The sequence below is a fragment of the Phalangium opilio genome, unplaced genomic scaffold (assembly GCF_054372755.1).
Source record: "Phalangium opilio isolate 3A_F unplaced genomic scaffold, DU_Popi_V2 ptg000021l_1, whole genome shotgun sequence".
NCBI lineage: Eukaryota > Metazoa > Arthropoda > Arachnida > Opiliones > Phalangiidae > Phalangium > Phalangium opilio.
Genome location: NW_028324153.1, coordinates 3,287,057 through 3,300,497, shown reverse-complemented (window position 1 = coordinate 3,300,497; position 13,441 = coordinate 3,287,057). Strand labels below are relative to the sequence as shown.

Sequence of the window (13,441 nt, the reverse complement as noted above, 5' to 3'; positions counted from 1 at the left end):
TGACGTAGTTTTATGTAATTTGGACGTTTTAAAATTACATCTCTTCCAGTTATTTTCAAAAAACACATCGTGTCAGAAGTGGGATTCGAACCCACGCCCTAAAACGAGGACGAGAATACACAGATTCACATCGTGAACGAAGGAAGCTAAGCCCCTTGAGTCTGGCACCTTAGGCCGCTCGGCCATCCTGACGTGGTTGTATGTAATTTGGACGTTTTAAAATTACATCTCTTCCAGTTATTTTCAAAAAACACATCGTGTCAGAAGTGGGATTCGCACCCACGCCCTAAAACGAGGACGAGAATACACAGATTCACATCGTGAACGAAGGAAGCTAAGCCCCTTGAGTCTGTCGCCTTAGACAGCTCGGCCATCCTGTTGTGGTCTTTGGTAATTTTGACGTTTTAAAATTACATCTCTTCCAGTTATTTTCATAAAACACATCGTGTCATAAGTGGGATTCGAACCCACGCCCTCAAACGAGGACCAGAATACACAGATTCACATCGTAAACGAAGGAAGCTAAGCCCCTTGAGTCTGGCGTTTAGACCGCTCGGCCCTCCTGACGTGGTTTTATGTAATTTGGACGTTTTAAAATTACATCTCTTCCAGTTATTTTCATAAAACACATCGTGTCAGAAGTGGGATGCGAACCCACGCCCTAAAACGAGGACGAGAATACACAGATTCACATCGTGAACGAAGGAAGCTAAGCCCCTTGAGTCTGGCACCTTAGGCCGCTCGGCCATCCTGACGTGGTTTTATGTAATTTGGACGTTTTAAAATTACATCTCTTCCAGTTATTTTCAAAAAACACATCGTGTCAGAAGTGGGATTCGAACCCACGCCCTAAACCGAGGACGAAAATACACAGATTCACATCGTGAACGAAGGAAGCTAAGCCCCTTGAGTCTGGCACCTTAGGCCGCTCGGCCATCCTGACGTGGTTTTATGTAATTTGGACGTTTTAAAATTACACCTCTTCCAGTTATATTCGAAAAACACATCGTGTCAGAAGTGGGATTCGAACCCACGCCCTCAAACGAGGACCAGAATACACAGATTCACATCGTGAACGAAGGAAGCTAAGCCCCTTGAGTCTGGCGCCTTAGACCGCTCGGCCATCCTGACGTGGTTTTATGTAATTTGGACGTTTTAAAATTACATCTCTTCCAGTTATTTTCAAAAAACACATCGTGTCAGAAGTGGGATTCGAACCCACGCCCTAAAACGAGGACGAGAATACACAAATTCACATCGTGAACGAAGGAAGCTAAGCCCCTTGAGTCTGTCGCCTTAGACAGCTCGGCCATCCTGTTGTGGTCTTTGGTAATTTTGACGTTTTAAAATTACATCTCTTCAAGTTATTTTCATAAAACACATCGTGTCATAAGTGGGATTCGAACCCACGCCCTCAAACGAGGACCAGAATACACAGATTCACATCGTAAACGAAGGAAGCTAAGCCCCTTGAGGCTGGCACCTTAGGCCCCTCGGCCATCCTGACGTGGTTTTATGTAATTTGGACGTTTTAAAATTACATCTCTTCCAGTTATATTCGAAAAACACATCGTGTCAGAAGTGGGATTCGAACCCACGCCCTCAAACGAGGACCAGAATACACAGATTCACATCGTGAACGAAGGAAGCTAAACCCCTTGAGTCTGGCGCCTTAGACCGCTCGGCCATACTGACGTGGTTTTATGTAATTTGGACGTTTCAAAATTACATCTCTTCCAGTTATTTTCATAAAACACATCGTGTCATAAGTGGGATTCGAACCCACGCCCTCAAACGAGGACCAGAATACAGCGATTCACATCGTCAACCAATGAAACTAAGAACACTTGAGTCTGTCGCCTAAGACCGCTCGGCCATCCTGTTGTAGTTTTATGTAATTTGGACGTTTTAAAATTACATCTCTTACAGTTATTTTCATAAAACACATCGTGTCAGAAGTGCGATACGAACCCACGTCCTCAAAAGAGGACCAGAATACACAGATTCACATCGTGAACGAAGGAAGCTAAGCCCCTTGAGTCTGTCGCCTTAGACAGCTCGGCCATCCTGTTGTGGTCTTTGGTAATTTTGACGTTTTAAAATTACATCTCTTCAAGTTATTTTCATAAAACACATCGTGTCATAAGTGGGATTCGAACCCACGCCCTCAAACGAGGACCAGAATACACAGATTCACATCGTAAACGAAGGAAGCTAAGCCCCTTGAGGCTGGCACCTTAGGCCGCTCGGCCATCCTGACGTGGTTTTATGTAATTTGGACGTTTTAAAATTACATCTCTTCCAGTTATATTCGAAAAACACATCGTGTCAGAAGTGGGATTCGAACCCACGCCCTCAAACGAGGACCAGAATACACAGATTCACATCGTGAACGAAGGAAGCTAAACCCCTTGAGTCTGGCGCCTTAGACCGCTCGGCCATCCTGACGTGGTTTTATGTAATTTGGACGTTTCAAAATTACATCTCTTCCAGTTATTTTCATAAAACACATCGTGTCATAAGTGGGATTCGAACCCACGCCCTCAAACGAGGACCAGAATACAGCGATTCACATCGTCAACCAATGAAACTAAGAACACTTGAGTCTGTCGCCTAAGACCGCTCGGCCATCCTGTTGTGGTCTTTGGTAATTTTGACGTTTTAAAATTACATCTCTTACAGTTATTTTCATAAAACACATCGTGTCAGAAGTGCGATACGAACCCACGTCCTCAAAAGAGGACCAGAATACACAGATTCACATCGTGAACGAAGGAAGCTAAGCCCCTTGAGTCTGGCGCCTTAGACCGCTCGGCCATCCTGACGTGGTTTTATGTAATTTGGACGTTTTAAAATTACATCTCTTCCAGTTATTTTCAAAAAACACATCGTGTCAGAAGTGGGATTCGAACCCACGCCCTCAAACGAGGACCAGAATACACAGATTCACATCGTGAACGAAGGAAGCTAAGCCCCTTGAGTCTGGCGCCTTAGACCGCTCGTTCATCCTGACGTAGTTTTATGTAATTTGGACGTTTTAAAATTACATCTCTTCCAGTTATTTTCAAAAAACACATCGTGTCAGAAGTGGGATTCGAACCCACGCCCTAAAACGAGGACGAGAATACACAGATTCACATCGTGAACGAAGGAAGCTAAGCCCCTTGAGTCTGGCACCTTAGGCCGCTCGGCCATCCTGACGTGGTTGTATGTAATTTGGACGTTTTAAAATTACATCTCTTCCAGTTATTTTCAAAAAACACATCGTGTCAGAAGTGGGATTCGCACCCACGCCCTAAAACGAGGACGAGAATACACAGATTCACATCGTGAACGAAGGAAGCTAAGCCCCTTGAGTCTGTCGCCTTAGACAGCTCGGCCATCCTGTTGTGGTCTTTGGTAATTTTGACGTTTTAAAATTACATCTCTTCCAGTTATTTTCATAAAACACATCGTGTCATAAGTGGGATTCGAACCCACGCCCTCAAACGAGGACCAGAATACACAGATTCACATCGTAAACGAAGGAAGCTAAGCCCCTTGAGTCTGGCGTTTAGACCGCTCGGCCCTCCTGACGTGGTTTTATGTCATTTGGACGTTTTAAAATTACATCTCTTCCAGTTATTTTCATAAAACACATCGTGTCAGAAGTGGGATGCGAACCCACGCCCTAAAACGAGGACGAGAATACACAGATTCACATCGTGAACGAAGGAAGCTAAGCCCCTTGAGTCTGGCACCTTAGGCCGCTCGGCCATCCTGACGTGGTTTTATGTAATTTGGACGTTTTAAAATTACATCTCTTCCAGTTATTTTCAAAAAACACATCGTGTCAGAAGTGGGATTCGAACCCACGCCCTAAACCGAGGACGAAAATACACAGATTCACATCGTGAACGAAGGAAGCTAAGCCCCTTGAGTCTGGCACCTTAGGCCGCTCGGCCATCCTGACGTGGTTTTATGTAATTTGGACGTTTTAAAATTACACCTCTTCCAGTTATATTCGAAAAACACATCGTGTCAGAAGTGGGATTCGAACCCACGCCCTCAAACGAGGACCAGAATACACAGATTCACATCGTGAACGAAGGAAGCTAAGCCCCTTGAGTCTGGCGCCTTAGACCGCTCGGCCATCCTGACGTGGTTTTATGTAATTTGGACGTTTTAAAATTACATCTCTTCCAGTTATTTTCAAAAAACACATCGTGTCAGAAGTGGGATTCGAACCCACGCCCTAAAACGAGGACGAGAATACACAAATTCACATCGTGAACGAAGGAAGCTAAGCCCCTTGAGTCTGTCGCCTTAGACAGCTCGGCCATCCTGTTGTGGTCTTTGGTAATTTTGACGTTTTAAAATTACATCTCTTCAAGTTATTTTCATAAAACACATCGTGTCATAAGTGGGATTCGAACCCACGCCCTCAAACGAGGACCAGAATACACAGATTCACATCGTAAACGAAGGAAGCTAAGCCCCTTGAGGCTGGCACCTTAGGCCGCTCGGCCATCCTGACGTGGTTTTATGTAATTTGGACGTTTTAAAATTACATCTCTTCCAGTTATATTCGAAAAACACATCGTGTCAGAAGTGGGATTCGAACCCACGCCCTCAAACGAGGACCAGAATACACAGATTCACATCGTGAACGAAGGAAGCTAAACCCCTTGAGTCTGGCGCCTTAGACCGCTCGGCCATACTGACGTGGTTCTATGTAATTTGGACGTTTCAAAATTACATCTCTTCCAGTTATTTTCATAAAACACATCGTGTCATAAGTGGGATTCGAACCCACGCCCTCAAACGAGGACCAGAATACAGCGATTCACATCGTCACCAAATGAAACTAAGAACACTTGAGTCTGTCGCCTAAGACCGCTCGGCCATCCTGTTGTAGTTTTATGTAATTTGGACGTTTTAAAATTACATCTCTTACAGTTATTTTCATAAAACACATCGTGTCAGAAGTGCGATACGAACCCACGTCCTCAAAAGAGGACCAGAATACACAGATTCACATCGTGAACGAAGGAAGCTAAGCCCCTTGAGTCTGGCGCCTTAGACCGCTCGGCCATCCTGACGTGGTTTTATGTAATTTGGACGTTTTAAAATTACATCTCTTCCAGTTATTTTCAAAAAACACATCGTGTCAGAAGTGGGATTAGAACCCACGCCCTCAAACGAGGACCAGAATACACAGATTCACATCGTGAACGAAGGAAGCTAAGCCCCTTGAGTCTGGGGCCTTAGACCGCTCGGCCATCCTGACGTAGTTTTATGTAATTTGGACGTTATAAAATTACATCTCTTCCAGTTATTTTCAAAAAACACATCGTGTCAGAAGTGGAATTCGAACCCACGCCCTAAAACGAGGACGAGAATACACAGATTCACATCGTGAACGAAGGAAGCTAAGCCCCTTTAGTCTGGCACCTTAGGCCGCTCGGCCATCCTGACGTGGTTGTATGTAATTTGGACGTTTTAAAATTACATCTCTTCCAGTTATTTTCAAAAAACACATCGTGTCAGAAGTGGGATTCGAACCCACGCCCTAAAACGAGGACGAGAATACACAGATTCACATCGTGAACGAAGGAAGCTAAGCCCCTTGAGTCTGTCGCCTTAGACAGCTCGGCCATCCTGTTGTGGTCTTTGGTAATTTGGACGTTTCAAAATTACATCTCTTCCAGTTATTTTCATAAAACACATCGTGTCATAAGTGGGATTCGAACCCACGCCCTCAAACGAGGACCAGAATACAGCGATTCACATCGTCAACCAATGAAACTAAGAACACTTGAGTCTGTCGCCTAAGACCGCTCGGCCATCCTGTTGTAGTTTTATGTAATTTGGACGTTTTAAAATTACATCTCTTACAGTTATTTTCATAAAACACATCGTGTCAGAAGTGCGATACGAACCCACGTCCTCAAAAGAGGACCAGAATACACAGATTCACATCGTGAACGAAGGAAGCTAAGCCCCTTGAGTCTGGCGCCTTAGACCGCTCGGCCATCCTGACGTGGTTTTATGTAATTTGGACGTTTTAAAATTACATCTCTTCCAGTTATTTTCAAAAAACACATCGTCTCAGAAGTGGGATTCGAACCCACGCCCTCAAACGAGGACCAGAATACACAGATTCACATCGTGAACGAAGGAAGCTAAGCCCCTTGAGTCTGGCGCCTTAGACCGCTCGGCCATCCTGACGTAGTTTTATGTAATTTTGACGTTTTAAAATTACATCTCTTCAAGTTATTTTCAAAAAACACATCGTGTCAGAAGTGGGATTCGAACCCACGCCCTCAAACGAGGACCAGAATACACAGATTCACATCGTGAACGAAGGAAGCTAAGCCCCTTTAGTCTGGCACCTTAGGCCGCTCGGCCATCCTGACGTGGTTTTATGTAATTTGGACGTTTTAAAATTACATCTCTTCCAGTTATATTCGAAAAACACATCGTGTCAGAAGTGGGATTCGAACCCACGCCCTCAAACGAGGACCAGAATACACAGATTCACATCGTGAACGAAGGAAGCTAAACCCCTTGAGTCTGGCGCCTTAGACCGCTCGGCCATACTGACGTGGTTCTATGTAATTTGGACGTTTCAAAATTACATCTCTTCCAGTTATTTTCATAAAACACATCGTGTCATAAGTGGGATTCGAACCCACGCCCTCAAACGAGGACCAGAATACAGCGATTCACATCGTCACCAAATGAAACTAAGAACACTTGAGTCTGTCGCCTAAGACCGCTCGGCCATCCTGTTGTAGTTTTATGTAATTTGGACGTTTTAAAATTACATCTCTTACAGTTATTTTCATAAAACACATCGTGTCAGAAGTGCGATACGAACCCACGTCCTCAAAAGAGGACCAGAATACACAGATTCACATCGTGAACGAAGGAAGCTAAGCCCCTTGAGTCTGGCGCCTTAGACCGCTCGGCCATCCTGACGTGGTTTTATGTAATTTGGACGTTTTAAAATTACATCTCTTCCAGTTATTTTCAAAAAACACATCGTGTCAGAAGTGGGATTAGAACCCACGCCCTCAAACGAGGACCAGAATACACAGATTCACATCGTGAACGAAGGAAGCTAAGCCCCTTGAGTCTGGGGCCTTAGACCGCTCGGCCATCCTGACGTAGTTTTATGTAATTTGGACGTTATAAAATTACATCTCTTCCAGTTATTTTCAAAAAACACATCGTGTCAGAAGTGGAATTCGAACCCACGCCCTAAAACGAGGACGAGAATACACAGATTCACATCGTGAACGAAGGAAGCTAAGCCCCTTTAGTCTGGCACCTTAGGCCGCTCGGCCATCCTGACGTGGTTGTATGTAATTTGGACGTTTTAAAATTACATCTCTTCCAGTTATTTTCAAAAAACACATCGTGTCAGAAGTGGGATTCGAACCCACGCCCTAAAACGAGGACGAGAATACACAGATTCACATCGTGAACGAAGGAAGCTAAGCCCCTTGAGTCTGTCGCCTTAGACAGCTCGGCCATCCTGTTGTGGTCTTTGGTAATTTGGACGTTTCAAAATTACATCTCTTCCAGTTATTTTCATAAAACACATCGTGTCATAAGTGGGATTCGAACCCACGCCCTCAAACGAGGACCAGAATACAGCGATTCACATCGTCAACCAATGAAACTAAGAACACTTGAGTCTGTCGCCTAAGACCGCTCGGCCATCCTGTTGTAGTTTTATGTAATTTGGACGTTTTAAAATTACATCTCTTACAGTTATTTTCATAAAACACATCGTGTCAGAAGTGCGATACGAACCCACGTCCTCAAAAGAGGACCAGAATACACAGATTCACATCGTGAACGAAGGAAGCTAAGCCCCTTGAGTCTGGCGCCTTAGACCGCTCGGCCATCCTGACGTGGTTTTATGTAATTTGGACGTTTTAAAATTACATCTCTTCCAGTTATTTTCAAAAAACACATCGTCTCAGAAGTGGGATTCGAACCCACGCCCTCAAACGAGGACCAGAATACACAGATTCACATCGTGAACGAAGGAAGCTAAGCCCCTTGAGTCTGGCGCCTTAGACCGCTCGGCCATCCTGACGTAGTTTTATGTAATTTTGACGTTTTAAAATTACATCTCTTCAAGTTATTTTCAAAAAACACATCGTGTCAGAAGTGGGATTCGAACCCACGCCCTCAAACGAGGACCAGAATACACAGATTCACATCGTGAACGAAGGAAGCTAAGCCCCTTTAGTCTGGCACCTTAGGCCGCTCGGCCATCCTGACGTGGTTTTATGTAATTTGGACGTTTTAAAATTACATCTCTTCCAGTTATATTCGAAAAACACATCGTGTCAGAAGTGGGATTCGAACCCACGCCCTCAAACGAGGACCAGAATACACAGATTCACATCGTGAACGAAGGAAGCTAAACCCCTTGAGTCTGGCGCCTTAGACCGCTCGGCCATACTGACGTGGTTTTATGTAATTTGGACGTTTCAAAATTACATCTCTTCCAGTTATTTTCATAAAACACATCGTGTCATAAGTGGGATTCGAACCCACGCCCTCAAACGAGGACCAGAATACAGCGATTCACATCGTCAACCAATGAAACTAAGAACACTTGAGTCTGTCGCCTAAGACCGCTCGGCCATCCTGTTGTAGTTTTATGTAATTTGGACGTTTTAAAATTACATCTCTTACAGTTATTTTCATAAAACACATCGTGTCAGAAGTGCGATACGAACCCACGTCCTCAAAAGAGGACCAGAATACACAGATTCACATCGTGAACGAAGGAAGCTAAGCCCCTTGAGTCTGGCGCCTTAGACCGCTCGGCCATCCTGACGTGGTTTTATGTAATTTGGACGTTTTAAAATTACATCTCTTCCAGTTATTTTCAAAAAACACATCGTGTCAGAAGTGGGATTCGAACCCACGCCCTCAAACGAGGACCAGAATACACAGATTCACATCGTGAACGAAGGAAGCTAAGCCCCTTGAGTCTGGCGCCTTAGACCGCTCGGCCATCCTGACGTAGTTTTATGTAATTTGGACGTTATAAAATTACATCTCTTCCAGTTATTTTCAAAAAACACATCGTGTCAGAAGTGGGATTCGAACCCACGCCCTAAAACGAGGACGAGAATACACAGATTCACATCGTGAACGAAGGAAGCTAAGCCCCTTTAGTCTGGCACCTTAGGCCGCTCGGCCATCCTGACGTGGTTGTATGTAATTTGGACGTTTTAAAATTACATCTCTTCCAGTTATTTTCAAAAAACACATCGTGTCAGAAGTGGGATTCGAACCCACGCCCTAAAACGAGGACGAGAATACACAGATTCACATCGTGAACGAAGGAAGCTAAGCCCCTTGAGTCTGTCGCCTTAGACAGCTCGGCCATCCTGTTGTGGTCTTTGGTAATTTTGACGTTTTAAAATTACATCTCTTCCAGTTATTTTCATAAAACACATCGTGTCATAAGTGGGATTCGAACCCACGCCCTCAAACGAGGACCAGAATACAGCGATTCACATCGTCAACCAATGAAACTAAGAACACTTGAGTCTGTCGCCTAAGACCGCTCGGCCATCCTGTTGTAGTTTTATGTAATTTGGACGTTTTAAAATTACATCTCTTACAGTTATTTTCATAAAACACATCGTGTCAGAAGTGCGATACGAACCCACGTCCTCAAAAGAGGACCAGAATACACAGATTCACATCGTGAACGAAGGAAGCTAAGCCCCTTGAGTCTGGCGCCTTAGACCGCTCGGCCATCCTGACGTGGTTTTATGTAATTTGGACGTTTTAAAATTACATCTCTTCCAGTTATTTTCAAAAAACACATCGTGTCAGAAGTGGGATTCGAACCCACGCCCTCAAACGAGGACCAGAATACACAGATTCACATCGTGAACGAAGGAAGCTAAGCCCCTTTAGTCTGGCACCTTAGGCCGCTCGGCCATCCTGACGTGGTTGTATGTAATTTGGACGTTTTAAAATTACATCTCTTCCAGTTATTTTCAAAAAACACATCGTGTCAGAAGTGGGATTCGAACCCACGCCCTAAAACGAGGACGAGAATACACAGATTCACATCGTGAACGAAGGAAGCTAAGCCCCTTGAGTCTGTCGCCTTAGACAGCTCGGCCATCCTGTTGTGGTCTTTGGTAATTTGGACGTTTCAAAATTACATCTCTTCCAGTTATTTTCATAAAACACATCGTGTCATAAGTGGGATTCGAACCCACGCCCTCAAACGAGGACCAGAATACAGCGATTCACATCGTCAACCAATGAAACTAAGAACACTTGAGTCTGTCGCCTAAGACCGCTCGGCCATCCTGTTGTAGTTTTATGTAATTTGGACGTTTTAAAATTACATCTCTTACAGTTATTTTCATAAAACACATCGTGTCAGAAGTGCGATACGAACCCACGTCCTCAAAAGAGGACCAGAATACACAGATTCACATCGTGAACGAAGGAAGCTAAGCCCCTTGAGTCTGGCGCCTTAGACCGCTCGGCCATCCTGACGTGGTTTTATGTAATTTGGACGTTTTAAAATTACATCTCTTCCAGTTATTTTCAAAAAACACATCGTGTCAGAAGTGGGATTCGAACCCACGCCCTCAAACGAGGACCAGAATACACAGATTCACATCGTGAACGAAGGAAGCTAAGCCCCTTGAGTCTGGCGCCTTAGACCGCTCGGCCATCCTGACGTAGTTTTATGTAATTTGGACGTTATAAAATTACATCTCTTCCAGTTATTTTCAAAAAACACATCGTGTCAGAAGTGGGATTCGAACCCACGCCCTAAAACGAGGACGAGAATACACAGATTCACATCGTGAACGAAGGAAGCTAAGCCCCTTTAGTCTGGCACCTTAGGCCGCTCGGCCATCCTGACGTGGTTGTATGTAATTTGGACGTTTTAAAATTACATCTCTTCCAGTTATTTTCAAAAAACACATCGTGTCAGAAGTGGGATTCGAACCCACGCCCTAAAACGAGGACGAGAATACACAGATTCACATCGTGAACGAAGGAAGCTAAGCCCCTTGAGTCTGTCGCCTTAGACAGCTCGGCCATCCTGTTGTGGTCTTTGGTAATTTGGACGTTTCAAAATTACATCTCTTCCAGTTATTTTCATAAAACACATCGTGTCATAAGTGGGATTCGAACCCACGCCCTCAAACGAGGACCAGAATACAGCGATTCACATCGTCAACCAATGAAACTAAGAACACTTGAGTCTGTCGCCTAAGACCGCTCGGCCATCCTGTTGTAGTTTTATGTAATTTGGACGTTTTAAAATTACATCTCTTACAGTTATTTTCATAAAACACATCGTGTCAGAAGTGCGATACGAACCCACGTCCTCAAAAGAGGACCAGAATACACAGATTCACATCGTGAACGAAGGAAGCTAAGCCCCTTGAGTCTGGCGCCTTAGACCGCTCGGCCATCCTGACGTGGTTTTATGTAATTTGGACGATTTAAAATTACATCTCTTCCAGTTATTTTCAAAAAACACATCGTGTCAGAAGTGGAATTCGAACCCACGCCCTCAAACGAGGACCAGAATACACAGATTCACATCGTGAACGAAGGAAGCTAAGCCCCTTGAGTCTGGCGCCTTAGACCGCTCGGCCATCCTGACGTAGTTTTATGTAATTTGGACGTTATAAAATTACCTCTCTTCCAGTTATTTTCAAAAAACACATCGTGTCAGAAGTGGGATTCGAACCCACGCCCTAAAACGAGGACGAGAATACACAGATTCACATCGTGAACGAAGGAAGCTAAGCCCCTTTAGTCTGGCACCTTAGGCCGCTCGGCCATCCTGACGTGGTTGTATGTAATTTGGACGTTTTAAAATTACATCTCTTCCAGTTATTTTCAAAAAACACATCGTGTCAGAAGTGGGATTCGAACCCACGCCCTAAAACGAGGACGAGAATACACAGATTCACATCGTGAACGAAGGAAGCTAAGCCCCTTGAGTCTGTCGCCTTAGACAGCTCGGCCATCCTGTTGTGGTCTTTGGTAATTTTGACGTTTTAAAATTACATCTCTTCCAGTTATTTTCATAAAACACATCGTGTCATAAGTGGGATTCGAACCCACGCCCTCAAACGAGGACCAGAATACACAGATTCACATCGTAAACGAAGGAAGCTAAGCCCCTTGAGTCTGGCGTTTAGACCGCTCGGCCCTCCTGACGTGGTTTTATGTAATTTGGACGTTTTAAAATTACATCTCTTCCAGTTATTTTCATAAAACACATCGTGTAAGAAGTGGGATACGAACCCACGCCCTAAAACGAGGACGAGAATACACAGATTCACATCGTGAACGAAGGAAGCTAAGCCCCTTGAGTCTGGCACCTTAGGCCGCTCGGCCCTCCTGACGTGGTTTTATGTAATTTGGACGTTTTAAAATTACATCTCTTCCAGTTATTTTCAAAAAACACATCTTGTCAGAAGTGGGATTCGAACCCACGCCCTAAAACGAGGACGAGAATACACAGATTCACATCGTAAACGAAGGAAGCTAAGCCCCTTGAGTCTGGCGTTTAGACCGCTCGGCCCTCCTGACGTGGTTTTAAGTAATTTGGACGTTTTAAAATTACATCTCTTCCAGTTATTTTCATAAAACACATCGTGTAAGAAGTGGGATACGAACCCACGCCCTAAAACGAGGACGAGAATACACAGATTCACATCGTGAACGAAGGAAGCTAAGCCCCTTGAGTCTGGCACCTTAGGCCGCTCGGCCATCCTGACGTGGTTTTATGTAATTTGGACGTTTTAAAATTACATCTCTTCCAGTTATTTTCAAAAAACACATCTTGTCAGAAGTGGGATTCGAACCCACGCCCTAAAACGAGGACGAGAATACACAGATTCACATCGTGAACGAAGGAAGCTAAGCCCCTTGAGTCTGGGGCCTTAGACCGCTCGGCCATCCTGACGTAGTTTTATGTAATTTGGACGTTATAAAATTACATCTCTTCCAGTTATTTTCAAAAAACACATCGTGTCAGAAGTGGAATTCGAACCCACGCCCTAAAACGAGGACGAGAATACACAGATTCACATCGTGAACGAAGGAAGCTAAGCCCCTTTAGTCTGGCACCTTAGGCCGCTCGGCCATCCTGACGTGGTTGTATGTAATTTGGACGTTTTAAAATTACATCTCTTCCAGTTATTTTCAAAAAACACATCGTGTCAGAAGTGGGATTCGAACCCACGCCCTAAAACGAGGACGAGAATACACAGATTCACATCGTGAACGAAGGAAGCTAAGCCCCTTGAGTCTGTCGCCTTAGACAGCTCGGCCATCCTGTTGTGGTCTTTGGTAATTTGGACGTTTCAAAATTACATCTCTTCCAGTTATTTTCATAAAACACATCGTGTCATAAGTGGGATTC

General features: G+C 44.4%; 12 non-coding genes across 12 annotated transcripts; all 12 read right to left on the bottom strand.

Moving 5' to 3' along the window:
- Window positions 1–1,009: 1,009 nt before the first annotated feature.
- TRNAL-CAA (transfer RNA leucine (anticodon CAA)) lies at window positions 1,010–1,131 on the bottom strand. Its single transcript has 2 exons — window positions 1,094–1,131; window positions 1,010–1,055 (listed from the first exon to the last, which is right to left on the bottom strand). It is a non-coding gene; the product is annotated as a tRNA-Leu (tRNA).
- Window positions 1,132–1,573: 442 nt separating this feature from the next.
- TRNAL-CAA (transfer RNA leucine (anticodon CAA)) lies at window positions 1,574–1,695 on the bottom strand. Its single transcript has 2 exons — window positions 1,658–1,695; window positions 1,574–1,619 (listed from the first exon to the last, which is right to left on the bottom strand). It is a non-coding gene; the product is annotated as a tRNA-Leu (tRNA).
- Window positions 1,696–2,326: 631 nt separating this feature from the next.
- Window positions 2,327–2,448, bottom strand: TRNAL-CAA (transfer RNA leucine (anticodon CAA)). The gene is made up of 2 exons: window positions 2,411–2,448; window positions 2,327–2,372 (listed from the first exon to the last, which is right to left on the bottom strand). It is a non-coding gene; the product is annotated as a tRNA-Leu (tRNA).
- A 1,570-nt stretch (window positions 2,449–4,018) lies between these two features.
- Window positions 4,019–4,140, bottom strand: TRNAL-CAA (transfer RNA leucine (anticodon CAA)). Its single transcript has 2 exons — window positions 4,103–4,140; window positions 4,019–4,064 (listed from the first exon to the last, which is right to left on the bottom strand). It is a non-coding gene; the product is annotated as a tRNA-Leu (tRNA).
- A 442-nt stretch (window positions 4,141–4,582) lies between these two features.
- Window positions 4,583–4,704, bottom strand: TRNAL-CAA (transfer RNA leucine (anticodon CAA)). Its single transcript has 2 exons — window positions 4,667–4,704; window positions 4,583–4,628 (listed from the first exon to the last, which is right to left on the bottom strand). It is a non-coding gene; the product is annotated as a tRNA-Leu (tRNA).
- Window positions 4,705–6,276: 1,572 nt separating this feature from the next.
- Window positions 6,277–6,398, bottom strand: TRNAF-AAA (transfer RNA phenylalanine (anticodon AAA)). Its single transcript has 2 exons — window positions 6,361–6,398; window positions 6,277–6,322 (listed from the first exon to the last, which is right to left on the bottom strand). It is a non-coding gene; the product is annotated as a tRNA-Phe (tRNA).
- Window positions 6,399–6,464: 66 nt separating this feature from the next.
- TRNAL-CAA (transfer RNA leucine (anticodon CAA)) lies at window positions 6,465–6,586 on the bottom strand. The gene is made up of 2 exons: window positions 6,549–6,586; window positions 6,465–6,510 (listed from the first exon to the last, which is right to left on the bottom strand). It is a non-coding gene; the product is annotated as a tRNA-Leu (tRNA).
- A 1,572-nt stretch (window positions 6,587–8,158) lies between these two features.
- Window positions 8,159–8,280, bottom strand: TRNAF-AAA (transfer RNA phenylalanine (anticodon AAA)). The gene is made up of 2 exons: window positions 8,243–8,280; window positions 8,159–8,204 (listed from the first exon to the last, which is right to left on the bottom strand). It is a non-coding gene; the product is annotated as a tRNA-Phe (tRNA).
- A 66-nt stretch (window positions 8,281–8,346) lies between these two features.
- On the bottom strand, window positions 8,347–8,468 carry TRNAL-CAA (transfer RNA leucine (anticodon CAA)). The gene is made up of 2 exons: window positions 8,431–8,468; window positions 8,347–8,392 (listed from the first exon to the last, which is right to left on the bottom strand). It is a non-coding gene; the product is annotated as a tRNA-Leu (tRNA).
- Window positions 8,469–8,911: 443 nt separating this feature from the next.
- On the bottom strand, window positions 8,912–9,033 carry TRNAL-CAA (transfer RNA leucine (anticodon CAA)). Its single transcript has 2 exons — window positions 8,996–9,033; window positions 8,912–8,957 (listed from the first exon to the last, which is right to left on the bottom strand). It is a non-coding gene; the product is annotated as a tRNA-Leu (tRNA).
- Window positions 9,034–9,852: 819 nt separating this feature from the next.
- TRNAF-AAA (transfer RNA phenylalanine (anticodon AAA)) lies at window positions 9,853–9,974 on the bottom strand. The gene is made up of 2 exons: window positions 9,937–9,974; window positions 9,853–9,898 (listed from the first exon to the last, which is right to left on the bottom strand). It is a non-coding gene; the product is annotated as a tRNA-Phe (tRNA).
- A 631-nt stretch (window positions 9,975–10,605) lies between these two features.
- Window positions 10,606–10,727, bottom strand: TRNAL-CAA (transfer RNA leucine (anticodon CAA)). The gene is made up of 2 exons: window positions 10,690–10,727; window positions 10,606–10,651 (listed from the first exon to the last, which is right to left on the bottom strand). It is a non-coding gene; the product is annotated as a tRNA-Leu (tRNA).
- Between the last annotated feature and the right edge of the window lie 2,714 nt (window positions 10,728–13,441).